Source organism: Neolamprologus multifasciatus, chromosome 4 (assembly GCF_963576455.1).
Source record: "Neolamprologus multifasciatus chromosome 4, fNeoMul1.2, whole genome shotgun sequence".
Classification (NCBI taxonomy): Eukaryota; Metazoa; Chordata; class Actinopteri; order Cichliformes; family Cichlidae; genus Neolamprologus; species Neolamprologus multifasciatus.
In genome coordinates, this window is record NC_140442.1 from 18,531,268 (window position 1) to 18,546,920 (window position 15,653).

General features: G+C 40.1%; 2 long non-coding RNA genes across 3 annotated transcripts; both read left to right on the forward strand.

The window, feature by feature from the left end:
- The first annotated feature begins 22 nt into the window (after positions 1-22).
- LOC146520258 (uncharacterized) lies at positions 23-7,738 on the forward strand. Of its 2 annotated transcripts, XR_014873814.1 has the most exons (4): positions 23-2,069; positions 5,069-5,117; positions 5,286-5,349; positions 5,748-7,738. It is a non-coding gene; the product is annotated as an uncharacterized LOC146520258 (long non-coding RNA). The 2 variants fall into 2 exon arrangements; XR_014873813.1 differs by lacking the exon at positions 23-2,069 and having other exon boundaries at positions 2,394-5,117.
- A 2-nt stretch (positions 7,739-7,740) lies between these two features.
- On the forward strand, positions 7,741-15,388 carry LOC146520259 (uncharacterized). Its single transcript, XR_014873822.1, has 2 exons — positions 7,741-8,690; positions 8,722-15,388. It is a non-coding gene; the product is annotated as an uncharacterized LOC146520259 (long non-coding RNA).
- The last annotated feature ends 265 nt before the right edge of the window (positions 15,389-15,653 follow it).

A 15,653-nucleotide genomic window follows, 5' to 3' on the forward strand; every position in this document is an offset into this window, starting at 1 on the left:
GCGAACAGCAGAGGAGGAAGACAAGCATGACGCGCTCGTCATTCAATCGCATGATCGTTGAGAGCGCAGCCTCAATTTGGGGGAGACCTATCCCACGGCGTAGACTGTTTGCGCATTGGCACAGGCTGCGTGGAGGAATTAGTCTGAGTCTCTCTCTCTATCTTGCTCTCTCCCTCTCCGCAAATGAACTATGGAAGTAGGCCGTGTGTATGTGTATATGTTTCTCCGTGTGTGCGTGTACTTATTTAACTTAAGTGAACTCCGCGGGCGCATATAAAGTAGCGATAAAGCCGCACCCTTGTTGGCTGTAAACAAGTGAAACCTATCATACTTATACAGGCATATTTGCCCAATTGGCATACAGTTATAAACCGTGCAGTGGCGTTATTTATAGCAGCCTATCTATAGAGTGCTCTGTTCTATGAATTCTTTCTTTTTTTCACCCTGTAAGCTGGAGGCACAGCGAAATCAAAATCCGAATGGACACAGTGCACGCAGAAACGCAAACCTGTGTCATCACAAGTTTGTTAATAAACGCAATCAAAAGAGCACATTCCCCAAACGTGGACATCATCATAAGAACAAGAAAACTCTATGACTATATATACTTTGATAATATAATAATTCCATATATCTGGCACTTAAACCTCGCACTATTCTGTTCACGTGCTTTTGCCAAATGCATATTTCAATGTGGGTACCTAAAACCCTCGTAAAAAAATCTCGTAATTCTTTGTTTTTACATTCATCGGGCCCCAATACGCTGAAATATCAAAGAGAAATTAAAAATGCATGCCGAGTTCGGGTCTTAGGAGGTTAAACCTTTTGAAGACAAATGTAAGAAAGTTGCTGATGAATTTCAACTCAGTGCTTCTTCTGGTAATAATCTGATGTAGAGCATTAAGATTTGAATGTGAGTTTGCTTTACTTTGATTTACATTGCATACTTTCAGCACATTCAGTCTGAAATAAAATAACAGCCAAGGCATGGGTTCAGCAGTGACTTCATCTGTGTTACTGAAGTTAACTGATTGCTGATTACCTGATAAACAGGTAATCAGCAATCAATGGAACTGACTGGAATTGGCCCCCTAATGTCAACCTTGGTAACTATTAAAACTGAGGAAAGTCTCTAATACACAAATCAACATTTTCACTGGTCTTCTGGTCTTGGCCCCTTAAGTTACCCAGGGGCCTCTGACCATGCCTCCTTTATATTTTCTTTTTCACTTCATTGAAGTTTCCTTCAATGAAAGGGAAGTAGGACAAATGCAGAATCATTTCAGGAGTGTCACCCCAATACATTTCTCACCAATACATTTCCTCCTTATCATTGTAACCTTAATAGTATTGTAGCTTTACAATAATGCACTTATTTATCCAAAAATGGGGAAATTATTGTATATATAATAATTTTTGTTATTCATCCATGGATAGATACATTTTCTTTCACTTATCCAATTCTGGGTCACGGATAGCTCGCACATATCCCAGCTGTCACAGGGTGAGAGGCAGGGTATACCCTGGACAGGCTGCCAATCTGGTTATTGTTATATTCATTATTACTACCAGTTATTTATTAATTTGTATTTTCTCTTTGATTATTTTCTTTCTTGATCTTCTTAAACACAGCCTCAGCTTTTGCGCTTATGCATTAAACATCTCAAAGAGTCACATCTTAATATCCAGCTGATCTACACTGTAAAATGTAATATTGTATTTAATTAAAAATATTAAATAGGCTGAACTCAGTTTTTACCAATTTGTTATCAGAACTGTATTTAAATAAGTCACCAGTACTTTTTATGCAAAAATGCTGATAAACTTAATTTATTTGAGTTGTCTTAACTTAGAAAAACTAAGTAAGCTGGAAGTTTTGCTTCTCAGGGCGGAAGGATGAAAGTTGTGTTTTGAAAATGCCACGTGACTACCGTCCTCCTCCCTCTTGGATCAGTCCGCATGTTCATGGTGCCAGCATTTGTTATGGAATATGTTGAGCAAACCTGGAAAAGCGTCAGCTCAAGATGTTGTTTTCATTGCTGTGAATCTTTACCTGATACACTGACTTGGTGAGTAAATGTTTACTCTTATTCAAACTGATTTTGTGGCTTCTCTTAGTTTAGCACCAGGTTTATAATCTTGCTAGCTAGTTAGTGTTAGCCTAGCGTTGCTGCTGCCGCTGGGCTCATGTTACTTAAAAATTAACACCACAGCCTTAAAAACCTTACATAAAACTATGTCTGTAAAATTTTCTATTGATTGTTTGAAATAAAAAAGTGAGATAAGAGCCCAGACAAAATTCTTCGGGAGGTGCAGCATAGGGGTGGGGTGTGGGGGGTATTTTCAATCCATAGCCATAACTAACTAACTAACAAAATATATATATATATATATATATATATATATATATATATATATATATCATGTTTAACCTGAGTAGCAAAAGAGTGCAGGGGGATTGAAAAGAATACGCCAGGAGTTAGCTGTGCTCCCGGACTCTATCGAGCCTTGACCTCCCGGTCAGCTATCGCGCTGGTGGATAACAGAGCTCTCCGAAAACGTGGAAGCACTTTTGCAAATATGTGATATTTTGATAAATTAAGTAGATATTTGAGCATTACACAGCTATATTCTCGCCTGAAAATATCTTAAAAGGTTATTTTGCGACCCAGAAAGGGTAGTCTGGGGAAAAGGAGGATCGCATTTGTCGTCTGGTGTTCCAGATCTACTGGCGTTTAGATCAACTGGCGTTGGTCGAACAGATGTGTGGCAGTCTTGCGTTTCAGGAGCTGCTACCGACAAACCAGCAAAAAAACGCCAAATGTGTCATCTGTGACACTTGTGAGGTTATCTCAAACAGACTCCGTCAGTCTTGATGCTGTTGAACAACAAAATGTTTAAAAATGTGGCGAGTTTACCTGATGATATCCTCATGCACGACACGATCGCGAAAACATCAAACAATTAGCACCACGCCGATGTTGTTCACAGGACAGCAAGAGTAAACGATCGGGAGACTCTTGTTGTCGTTATCGTTCCCCTCGCACGTTTTATTTCTCCGGTTTCAGCGTTTTTGCTTCACAACTACAGCGTGCAGTTTACTTTGTGTGTACTAACATGGACTCGAGTCAACCAGCGCCACCTCTGGCCAAGTGCCACAGCCTACAGCCAGATCAACTTGTGACACACATCTGCACCACGTTTGAATTCGTTTCATGCACATTTGTACCTTTCAATTGTGTCCGTTTGTTTGTCATGCAAATAAACCTTTGAAAAGAACGAAATTATATCATATATTTCCTATTGGCCTACATTTGTACAAAATTCCAAATTATATATACAAAGTCATAGAAATCAACACTCCAATTGGTCATCATGATTTTAATATTCTCTTTTTCCATAACAATAAAATACGCTTTGGACAAATATGACACATCAATATTTCATCAGTGTTGTCACATCACATCCTGTAAGCAGAGTCTGTCTGTGTCTTTTCTCTGGAAATGAATATTTCCAGCCAATATAGGCAATCCATCAACATGGCTGGAGAGTTGGTAGTTATATACAGTCTGTATAAGTGTGGTTAATCTAATGAACATTTGTAAGGAGATGGCAGTTACTGTGAATTCACAGCAGTTACACAGTGATTAGTAATAAACAGCCAGTGAGAGTGAGTGGATATAAGAAAGTCAGTGACTCAGGTGTGGCGATTGGTTTGTCATCTGTTGTTGAGACTGGAGGAGACGTAGAAATCTTTTGTTTTAAATCTAAGTTAAGAAGATTCCTGTTTTAAAACAAGCATTTTGTGTGAGAAATGCAAGAAGTACATCTGCAGAAAGCAGACAGTTACATTCTGTCCATCATGTGGACAAAATCGAAAATGTTGAGCATTGAAAAACTGAGAACGTTGGGCAAGTTCAAAAGAAATGTTTGTAAGAACAAAAAACCAAATTGTTCCTAAAATACTTATGGAAAGTCTAACTGTTGCATGTCTGTGTTCTACATGTTTATCTGATGGGAAATAAAGTTGCTATTGTTTTATTGCAGTTTCTTGACAATTCTGAGTGGATTTACACAGTGCGGGTAAAAATGACCTGCAACTAAATCAATGTCACTTTTTTGTTTTTCAACATAATACAAGGGTTAATTTCCAAAACTTGCATGTGATCTTCAATTTGTAGCAGATCCACTATCACATAGCAGCTAGAGCAGTCTCCAGTGGAGGTCAGTCCACTGCTGCCACCTGTGGCCAAATACCACAGCCTACTACTAGATTAACTTGTGACACATCTGCACCTGCTGCTATGATCACATTGAGTAGAGGCTGAGTGGCTGCACTTACCCCTGGTACATCCACATCTACCCACAAACATGTTGAAAGATGCAAGCCCAGCAATGTGGATTGTCAACACTAAAAACAATCAGTAAGCAAAGACAACAGAGATCACTTTTTTCTGTTTATTTAGCACCCACAACATTTGTAGTCGCCTTCTGCACAGGGGAAGTCCACACACACTGTGTGGTACCACTTTCCGCAGAAAGTGCATTCAATCTGCAAGATTGGATGAGATTGTCAGAGTCATTGTCTGACTGTTTATTACTAATCACTGTGTACCTGCTGTACATTCACAGTAACTGCCATCTCCTTACAAATGTTTATTAGATTAACCATACTTATGCAGACTGTATATAACAAGCAACTCTAACATGTTTGTTCGCAGAGAAAAGACACAGGCAGACTACGCTAACGACATGTGATGTTACAATACTAGTGAAATATTAGTGTCATTTCATTCATGTCAAAGGTTTATTTGCATGATGCACAAACGGACACAATTAAAAGGTACAAATGTGCATGAAACGAATTCAAACGTGGTGCAGATGTGTGTCACAAGTTGATCTGGCAGCTTTTGAACTTCTATGGCATCTATTAATGTCAAATCTAGACTTTATTTAACAACATAAGCAAATTCTATGTTACAATAATCGCACAGCCATTAAGGATCAAATCAGTTTCTAAAAAATGTTCTGTTTTTTCTCCCTCTGCTTGCTTCTTACTGTCTTTGAGGCTCGGGACCAGCACTCCTGCTGTTGGACAGAAAGACATCAACTCAGTGGTAAGTATTTTGGTTTTCCAATATATTAGCAACTGTCAGTGACATTTATATTAATCAGGCTGAACTTTAATCATACTTTAGATCAGCCTGTTTTACTTATTGTTTTATTTGTGCTTTGGTTTGGGGAAGTTGTTTCTGTACTGATCTTTTCCTGTCTTCTGTTATTAGACTTGATATATGACTGCACTATGCTGTTGCTGGTGACTCTAGTTAATTCTACAAGACATGCTGTGTAAGTAAACAAACAACAACAGTTTGGTCTGTATTTCTTGAAAGATCACATCCCCCAAACTTAGTTTAGAGGGTCTACACTGTATATAGTGAAGTCTGCAAGTTTTCTAACAGCAACATTTGTTTTGTGCCCAAATCATTTTGCATATCATTAGAATTAAAGTTATTGGCCATGTTTGCATAGCGCTTTTTAAAATGATGCTTTCATGACATTATTGTGTGTTGGGTGGTGGTCACGGCTATCCAGACTGAAGAGTGGGGCATTGAATGTCACCTCTCCGGTGGGGAGGGGGTTTGAGATTGTCTAAATTGGAGTCTGTTTTATGCCAAATGCAGAAAAAGCTGTTTTAAGAAAGCAATTAAGTTCATGTTCCAAAAAATATGATTGTTTGCTTGCAGGACAACAGGAGAGATGAGTCCTCCGTCACAGATGGTGTGGTCAGTGAAGATGGTCGCCTGCAGGTTCAAGCTCATTGCATCTCCAACCCACATCCACTGCCACTGTACTTAAGGGAAGTTAAAGACTTTCTTCTGCACCTACATTTGGATCACCTCGATCCATGACAGTCATTCAGGCAGTAATGCCTGGACTGGAAACAAGCCATCCTTAAAATAATACAACATTCCAGCTCCTGTGTTGGAATGAAAAACAAATGTGTTGTTCATTGTGAGATTATAACAGTGATGGCAATATAATTGTTTGTTGTTCAGCAGAACAGTGTCCAGTATGTTGGCTGTTATACTAAAAGTTGGGCTGATTTTAACATCATTACAAAAAGTGTTGTTAATTATTTTTAATCATATTCAGGTTACCACAAATTGTTTTTTCATTTAGTTGAACTTGAAATGTTTGTCAGTAAGTAAACAATTAGTACTGTACAGTCAGAAATATCAAGTTATTCTTAATACTGCAGACTTGCAATGTATAAGTTGTCCTAACAGTCATCTTAAGTAAGCGTTACTTGGTTTTTTTGAGGCAACGAGTTTCCTTAATTTGTTTGGGTTCTGGGAACTAACAAGGCTGTACAGTGTACTCAAAATGAGTAAGTTGCCCTAACTTGGTCATCTTACGTAAACTTGATCCAATTTTCTTGAGTTCTGGGAACAAATGAGCTTGTACAGAGTACTCAAAATAAATAAGTTATCCTAATTTAGTCATTTTTAGCTAAGCTTTACTCAATTTTTTTGAGTTCTGGGAACTAATTCGATTTTACAGTGTAGTCTTTTTAGTAATTTGTCTTGTTTCCACAAATATTTTCCTATTTGTGCTGTTTTTACAAATGTTCTTCTGTTTTTGAAAACAATAATTAAGAAAAGAAATATAATAACTGAGATCATATCAAAGTGCAATGTGTCATCAGTTTAGTTGGAATCTGTTTAGATCAACATAAAAAGAACTGTCTAAGGTTCGAAGGTAAAACTTTTTTTTTAAAATGAAAAAATTTGCATTTTATTATTTTGATGAAAAATCATTTGCAGTCAACATGGGAACAAAGGAACATCTTTAGGTTTTTGAAGATGTTTTACCTATCATCTTCTGTGAATAAGGTTTTCAAAAAAAACCAAACAAACAAGCAAACACAAAACTACCATTACCTAGATGACTGAGAACCTACAGAGACATTTTGCAGTCAACCATTCTCTGAAATCATTGGCCCATATATACTTTTTGCTTTGCTAATACTGGGTTGCACACTATATTGCCAAAATAAATAATTTGTCCATCCAAATCACTGAGGTTCAGGCATTCCATTCACTTCCAAGGCCACACGCATATACAGTAAAATCAAGCACCTAGGCATGTTCATTGTTCCTACCACACTTGTGAAAGAATGGGTCACTCTCAGGTAGCTCAGAGAATTTAAGCATAGTACTGTGATAGGATGCCATCTGTGCAACAAGTCCCACTGGTAAATTTTCTTGCTACTAAATATTCTGCAATCAGCTATTAGTGGTATTATAACAAAGTGGAAGTGACTGGGAATGACAGCAACTTAGGCCCAAAGTAGTAGCCCATGTATGATCACAGAATGGGGTCAGTAAATGCTGAGGTGCACAGTATGCAGAGGTTTCCAACTTTTGCAAAGTCAATCCCTATAGACCTCCATACTTCATGTAGCCTTCAGAATAGCTCAAAAACAGTCAGTAGAGAGTTTCATGGAATGGGTTTCCAAGGACAAGCAGTTGCATCCAAGCCTTACATCACCAAGCTCAATGCCACTGGACTCCAGAAAAGTGCAAGTAAAGTTTGGTGGAGGGGTTGGTGGAGGGTTGTTATGCAGGAGTTGGGCTTGGCCCCTTAGATCTAGTGAAAGGAACTCTTAATGCTTCTGCATACCAAGACATTTTGGACAATTTCATGTTCCCAAATTTTTGTGAACAGTTTGAGGATGGTGTTAGGTTTTGTAATGTTGATTGTCATTTATGCTTAGAAATATTTAACCATATATGCTTAGAGGTGTTTAATTAATTGTGTAGTGATAGGATGTGTGATCTTTAGCAGGCTGCAAAGGCTTGGTGTGCATTCCAGAGTGTTCTGGAATCCACACCTACATCCTGGGAGCATGAGAAAGTTCGTACATTGTTTTATTGTTTTATGGTAGGATAAACGTGGCTATATCTGTTTTAGGCTAAGTGCCTTTTGTTTATGTGAACTGCTGGACTTTCCAGACCAGTAGGTTTAGGGAAGTCTTTATGGGGTCACGCTCTGACCCCCCCCCCCCACACACACACACACACACACACACACAATCCTTTGTTCACATGTTTACCTATGTAAGATGTTATATGTTAATGACCCTATGCATATTCATGTAACCACAATAAAAGGAGTGCTATGGGGAACCTGGCTGAGAGTCTGATGGAGGTCAAGTGGTGGAACGACACTTGGCTCCAGGCAGGTCTCCCTCATGCATGAGTAACATGAAGAACTTTGCCTACTTTGTGTCTTGCTTTGCTGTGTAATTATATTGTCTTCAACGTTCCAGCGAATAGGTTTAAGCTACAAACCTATCATTAATTGGTCCTTCGAGAGCCGGAGCCCTGGAGTCGACATTCACCAAGGGGAGAAGAGACACGCTGAAAGACTGACGTCAGCCAGGAAGTTCCTGTAGTAAAGTCCCGAGACGTGAGAATTCGTCATCGGGCAGGTGGATTAGCTGTCTGTCTTCTCTCCTTGATGAATGACGATCGGCGGGATTCGAGGCTGATATTACACGCTAAGCAACACCAAGTAAGTTTAAGTCTTTGCCACTGTGTGCGGCAAAGCACGCAACCACTGTGTGAGGTTGCGTTGTAAGTCTTTGCCACTGTGTGCGGCAAAGCACGCAACCACTGTGTGAGGTTGCGTTTTAAGTCTTAGCCACTGTGTGAGGCTGAGTTCTAAAGTCTTTATCACTGTGTGCGATAAAGTGTGTAGTCACTGTGTGCGACTATTCTTTGCCACTGTGTGAGGCAAAGCACGCATCCACTGTGTGAGGTTGCGTTGGAAGTCTTTGCCACTGTGTGAGGCAAAGCACGCAACCACTGTGTGAGGTTGCGTTGGAGGTCTTTGCCACTGTGTGTGGCAAAGCACGCATCCACTGTGTGAGGTTGCGTTGGAAGTCTTTATCACTGTGTGCGATAAAGCGCGTGATCACTGCTATGTAAGTCTTTGCCACTGTGTGAGGCAAAGCGCGCAGCAACTGTGTGAGACTGCGTTGAGACGATAGGCCTAATTTTTGTTGTTTGTGTGTGAGGATATCTGTTGTTGTTGTTGTGTTCGTGGTGTTTGTGTGAGTGTGGAGTAGAACACGTGGTCTGAGACGCCCGCTCTTGTTGTTATCATGGGTTCCTAAGCAACCAAGAGTGCGTCAGAGGGTGACAGATGTTCATGCTGGACTTTGCTCCTGGCAGCGCAAAGTATTTAAATAAAAGAGAGCGACGGCTCCTTAGCTGCGCGGGTACACGCGAGCATGGTCGCGCGGGTTTCACGCGGACCTGAGCCGTGCGGTTAATCGCAGGCTTATAAACAAAAGAGAGCGACAAAGGCCTATTTGTGTTGTTTGTGTACGTCTGTGTCAGTTTTTAAAAGTAATCTGCATTAATCTTAGGGTTGCTCAAATTCGGTACAATGACATATGAGATGAAGTAAAATAGGCAAATATCTAAACTAATTACGTGCATAGAGGCGCTTGACCTGTGTGAAAGACTGTCGTCTTATTATGAGCCATTGTTGAGATATAGAGCACACCTATGAAAACAACAAATATGCTGAACCCTGTATGAAACATCTAAAGGTACATGATGGAGAAGCTGAATTGAATATGAAAGTGCAAGTCTTTGCCACTGTGGGGCAAAGCACGCAACCACTGTGTGAGGTTGCGTTGTGGTCTCTTCTGAGCTGATGAGCAAGCTACACATTATCAGATCAGGAGCTGGCTGAGAACTCATTAAAGAGAGGGAAACAGAACTATGATAACTATGATAACTGGAGTGTGCAGAGTTTCCGTGAGCAGTTTTCCTGCATCTTGACTCATGTGTGTAGAGTGTTCATAGCATCAGCATCATGTTTTTGTTTATTTGTTTTGTTGGGTTGAAAATAATTAAATAAACTTGTGATCTTATTTATGGATCACCAGGGCACATGCCATTGGCCAAATGATTTATTTACGCAGATGAAAAAGTGAGTGTGAATGTGTCTGACGTCACAGTGTTTTTGTGCGCTGTGTAAAAGTAATTGCCTCTGATTGTGAGAGCGGTGATTCTGCAGGTCACCAGCTATTGTAAAGAAGAAGAAAAAAAAAAAAAGAGTACAATAGAGACAAAATTTACATTGTAGATGAAAAATAATCTGTTTTGTGTTGATCAGCCAAGAACAACTACAATCTCATTTTCTGTTTAAAGGACTGTTCACAAAAACAGAGAGAGAGATGTGTGTTGATTAAGCAGTGATAATAATAATGAACATGTCTTAGTTTGTCACTTTCAGGTGACAAGCAGACCTGAATCAATTTTCCACATGCAGCGGTCGGAAGAAAGTTATAGTTTAACATCATTGGAAACGTTCAGGCCAAGTTTTTGGCTAACTTATTTACAGCTCCATGTGTCTCTCAAACTCACAAGCGAGCTCTCACTCCTCCCTGAAGACAAGGAATGCAGCTCCAAAGAGCAATAACATGGCAGATAAAGAGACAGCAGCAAAGTCCTGAGCAAAGAGTCCCAGCAAGCAGCAGCAGTGTGGACAAACAGCATCAGAGAAGAAGAGCAAACCCATCATCCTGCCTGATTGGATGAATGGCACTGTGTTTCCAACAAGCTGCAACTTCACTGTGCATGTGACAAGAACATTTGAGGAGAACTGAGGAGACTGTTGGAGTTTGACATTTGCCACCTTTGGAGAAAATAGCAAGAAGAGACAGTGAAACACAGGACAAAGCTGAAAGAGAACTGCCTGCTATTGGACTGTTGAAGTGGGAGAGGACAACAGAGTGAGATGGGTGGTGAGAACACATAGGAATTTTGTTTTCAATATGGGAAATCAAAATGTGGGTTAGCAAACCTGGGGAAAAGAAAACTGACTGCTTAAGTTGGAAAATTGTGAAGGAGTCTGAAACACTGCAAAAAAGAAACATACAAAATCACACACACAAGCAAAACATGCATTAACCCTACTAACACTTCCAAACACAAGAGAGCTCATGAAGATTAGACAACATCTTGAGCATGTGAGTCTGGTTATCATCTTGTCCAAGTCACCTCGTGTGATGCAAAGATCAATGGACTCATAGCACATTAGTTAAGAAATGATCAAATAATAGCAGAGAAATGTGTAGGAAAGGCAGCTTTAAGAACATGCCCTGCTGGAGATGCAGCTCCACAGACATGCATTAAACCTGCCTAATAACACAAACACACATGCAATGAAAGTCAGCTTGTTATCTTTCATCAGTGTTAAAATAGTGTTAATTTAACAGACACTTGTTATCAAATACTGAATTTATCCAATGCTGACAATTAACTCCCTAGGTTGCAGGACAACAGTTTAACTTTTGTAAAAAAAAAAAAGATTCTGGTTTGATCACCCAGTGATCAGATAATAAATTTAGTTGTTAATATAGTAAATTGGGAGATGCTTCCCGCTTGATTGATGCAGAACAAATAATTTACTGTATGAGGGAAATTCTATTTTTGTGATAACATTTTGAACATGCATTTCTGTTGTCCTGTCATCTTAGTGGGTTAATAGCTGATATGCAAATCAGTTGATCGTTCTTAGATTAAGGAAAGGTGACTGAATTCTAGCACGAGTGAATGAGATGTGTTGGAGTTTGTTGTGCGTTGAGTGGAGACTCTAAAACACTGAGTTTCCTGTTTTGATGTGCGAGTGAATCCTGTACCTAGATACACAACTCTGAATACGTCAGAACAAACTTCTTTTGTGAAGTGCATGACAACATGTCACATGTTTTATGATGAAGGGAAAAAGGAAAACTGAATAAAATGGGTGTGTGTGGCCTAAATGAGTGAAAAGCACAGACCTGGGGATTAAACTCATAGCTAATAACATATTAGGCTTATGTTGTGTGTTGTGCAACTGATGGTTGGTTTGGAGTGAATTTAGCTGATGATTTTTCTTTTGTTGTGAAGTTGAGCCTGCCAATTAGTATGATGGTATGATAAACCATGCTGATGGTATGATTTACCCTCCTGAGATGAGGAGCTTGTGTCATGACTTAACAAGGCCTTTTTATTTTGTTACTTTCACAGTGCACTGAAAGTTTTGTTCGATAATCTCTGTTTGAGCAGATCTGCACGATTAGAACAGAAAGCGCTGTACGACACGTCGTCGAGAAAATTGTTACAAGTGAGCTTCTCCACATTAAAATGGGCTCCGGAGAAAGTCACTTATCTGGGGACAATTAGAAAATGAGAGTCCCTGTCCAAAAAGGATTCAGCGAGGTAATCCGAGCTAAAGTTCTTCTTTTTCTTTTTGAAATGACGTCATTTTGCTGAGAGTGGAAACTGAATGCGACGATCGATTCCACTATTAGCAAAGAAAGAAAGAATGAATGTATGAATGAATGAGTGAAAGAGAAAAAAAAACTGATTGGTAAAAGCTGACAAGGCTTGACCACTACTCAAGGTTAACCTCCACCTAGACAGGCCAAAAGGGTGGATGAATCTATGTGTGTTTCCTTTTACAGGAGCAAAAAGATGCCAGCAACATTCGAGGTTGCGTGATGATTTAACCTTTTAAATGCCACTTTCTGTGTCTGTGCATCTACCAGGGGTGTTATTCACTACCTTGTGTTGCTCACAGAGGAAACTGTGAGAAAGAGTGTATACATCTGCGCAGCGCTAACATTGCATTTTCTTTTCTACAGCATTACAGTTCTTCATGTGATTTGATCATGTGATTTATACCAGGACAGCTGGTTGATGTTTTTTCCTACTACAGGATTTCTGGGTTTATTTGTGAAGAAAACTGTGTTTACAGGTTATGAGTGGTGATGCTGTTACACTGTGTTTTTGGGAAAATGTGAAGGCTACTTTGACAATGTGAATAACATGTGAGAAATTTCCTGTGTTGAAAACTAGTGTCACTTCTTTCCACAGCTATGGATGGTTAACTTTATGGTCCTTTTATAGCACCTCTGGAACCTGTCGACCTTCGTCTGACCACCGGGATGGTCAATGTGTGTTGCTAATGTTTGTTTTTCTAAGAGTACATGTAGAGGATTCGGCAGAAGCGGACAAGTGACATAAGAAAAACAAATAAGTTTTTTGAGCTCCTAGTGATACGTGAGTGGAGTGACTTTGCTTAAGGGAAGTCACCGATTACATTAATATTAACTGAGTACATGGGATGATCCATGTCTGAGGCAAATTATGGAAATAATTGTAGTTTACTGATTTGAGAAAACCTGCACATGACACTTGTCTTGCTGATGTTGAATGCTTTATTACTCTTATGATATAATTGTTTATAAGTGTGAAGTTTGATTTCACTTCCAGATCTGTTTTCCAGGCCATGATGGTGTGTATGCAGGCTCCTGGCAGAGCCAGGTGTTAAGCAAACTTAATATGCAAAACACGCTAACATCTTTTATTGCAGGGTTACGGAGCTACTCCGGAGGAGATGCCCTGATGTTGCCTGGGACATGATCTAGCTAACCTTTTTTCTTTGAGACAGGAATCTAGGTTTGATGAGTTGACTCATGGGAGTGTCCATGCGTCAAGAGGAGGGGTCCAGGATTAACATGAAACAATGTTTTCTATTATTGTTGCAGTGATTTGTGTGATTAACAGTTCATTTATGGGTATTTTAACCTATGCAAGTGGAGCATCCATGTTCAGATGAGGCTTTGATGGTCTATAAGTGAAGTTCACTGAACTAAAGAATGTAGTTTGATGATTGTTGAGATGATCTCCAAATAGAAGTTTTTCCTCCTAGCAAGGAAATATAGGTGCAGCAGTCAGAGTATTGCTGAAAGGGATCTCCTGAGAAATCTCCAGAGGCCCAGTGAGAAACAAGAACCATTCCAGGCATAGCTGACAGCCCAGGCAGTGGGTGAGGTCAAAGGTCAAGCTGGTTGGGGCCCATTATGAGATCAGACTTTGGAGCCACAGCAAGGACCACGAAGCTGCGTTGGAATGAGAGCTGTGCCAAGGGGGCTTTCCAGAGGCCAACAGAGGAGATTATGGACAACAGACGGGCACCTGAAGGATGAGGGGAGCGTGCCAAGCTCCATCGACAGCGCAGAGGGAGTCCGAGGATGGCATCATGATTCTATGAAAAGCACATGAACCAGAAGCTATGGTGGTGATGGCAGCAGTTTCCTATGAACATCACCTAATGCTGTGCCACTGTACTGTGCATATGATGACACTCTGAAGACTGCTGGGATCTTAACAGCAGTAAGATAACTGGACCCAGCACCCTTTCCACAGAGGGGTTTTTCTGCAGAGCATGGACAATGGAGGAGTCATAAGTATCCCCCACGCAGGACGAAGGCCTGAAGTGAGGTGATGGGGGTTGATAGAGGCCATAAAACTAGAGTGCTGAAGAGGTCTGCAGCTTTGGAGATAACTGAGACCCATGTTGACAAACAACAAAACCAACTGGTATGTTTGAATGTTTATTCTACATACATTTGGACTCTGGTCCTATGGACAATGATGGAAACAACTGGAAGAGACATTTATGACGCCCTGCCGAACTAAAACCACTCTGCACAGATGATGGGTGATCACCGCAGAGCTGGGATGTTTTTGAAAATCTTACTTTCTTATTTTGACTATTAACTTAACAATTCATTTGTTTGCTCGTAGGATGCAGTTTGCCATTGGATGAGATCAATGAGGAATGGGATAACGGCTAATACATTTGTTAAACTGTGTACTTTTACAGTAATTTAGGGTGATTGACATATGCTATGTATAAAAATGTTTGCATTTACACTGTCAGACATGAGGTGTTCATAACTGGGAACTTTTCTAGCATAAAGGTCAAAAAGGGGGGAATGTTAGGTTTTGTAATGTTGATTGTCATTTATGCTTAGAAATATTTAACCATATATGCTTAGAGGTGTTTAATTAATTGTGTAGTGATAGGATGTGTGATCTTTAGCAGGCTGCAAAGGCTTGGTGTGCATTCCAGAGTGTTCTGGAATCCACACCTACATCCTGGGAGCATGAGAAAGTTCGTACATTGTTTTATTGTTTTATGGTAGGATAAACGTGGCTATATCTGTTTTAGGCTAAGTGCCTTTTGTTTATGTGAACTGCTGGACTTTCCAGACCAGTAGGTTTAGGGAAGTCTTTATGGGGTCACGCTCTGACCCCCCCCCCCCACACACACACACACACACACACACACAATCCTTTGTTCACATGTTTACCTATGTAAGATGTTATATGTTAATGACCCTATGCATATTCATGTAACCACAATAAAAGGAGTGCTATGGGGAACCTGGCTGAGAGTCTGATGGAGGTCAAGTGGTGGAACGACACTTGGCTCCAGGCAGGTCTCCCTCATGCATGAGTAACATGAAGAACTTTGCCTACTTTGTGTCTTGCTTTGCTGTGTAATTATATTGTCTTCAACGTTCCAGCGAATAGGTTTAAGCTACAAACCTATCAGATGGCGCCTTCCTGTTCTAACATGACTTTGCATTAGACATGACTTTGCACCAGTGCGCAAAGCAAGCTTCATATAGACAGAAATGAGTGAGTTTGGTGTGGAACTTCATTGGCAACCCAAAAGATCACCTTTGGGGTGAATTAGAGCAGAAACTCTGAGCAAGACCTTTACGTCCAACA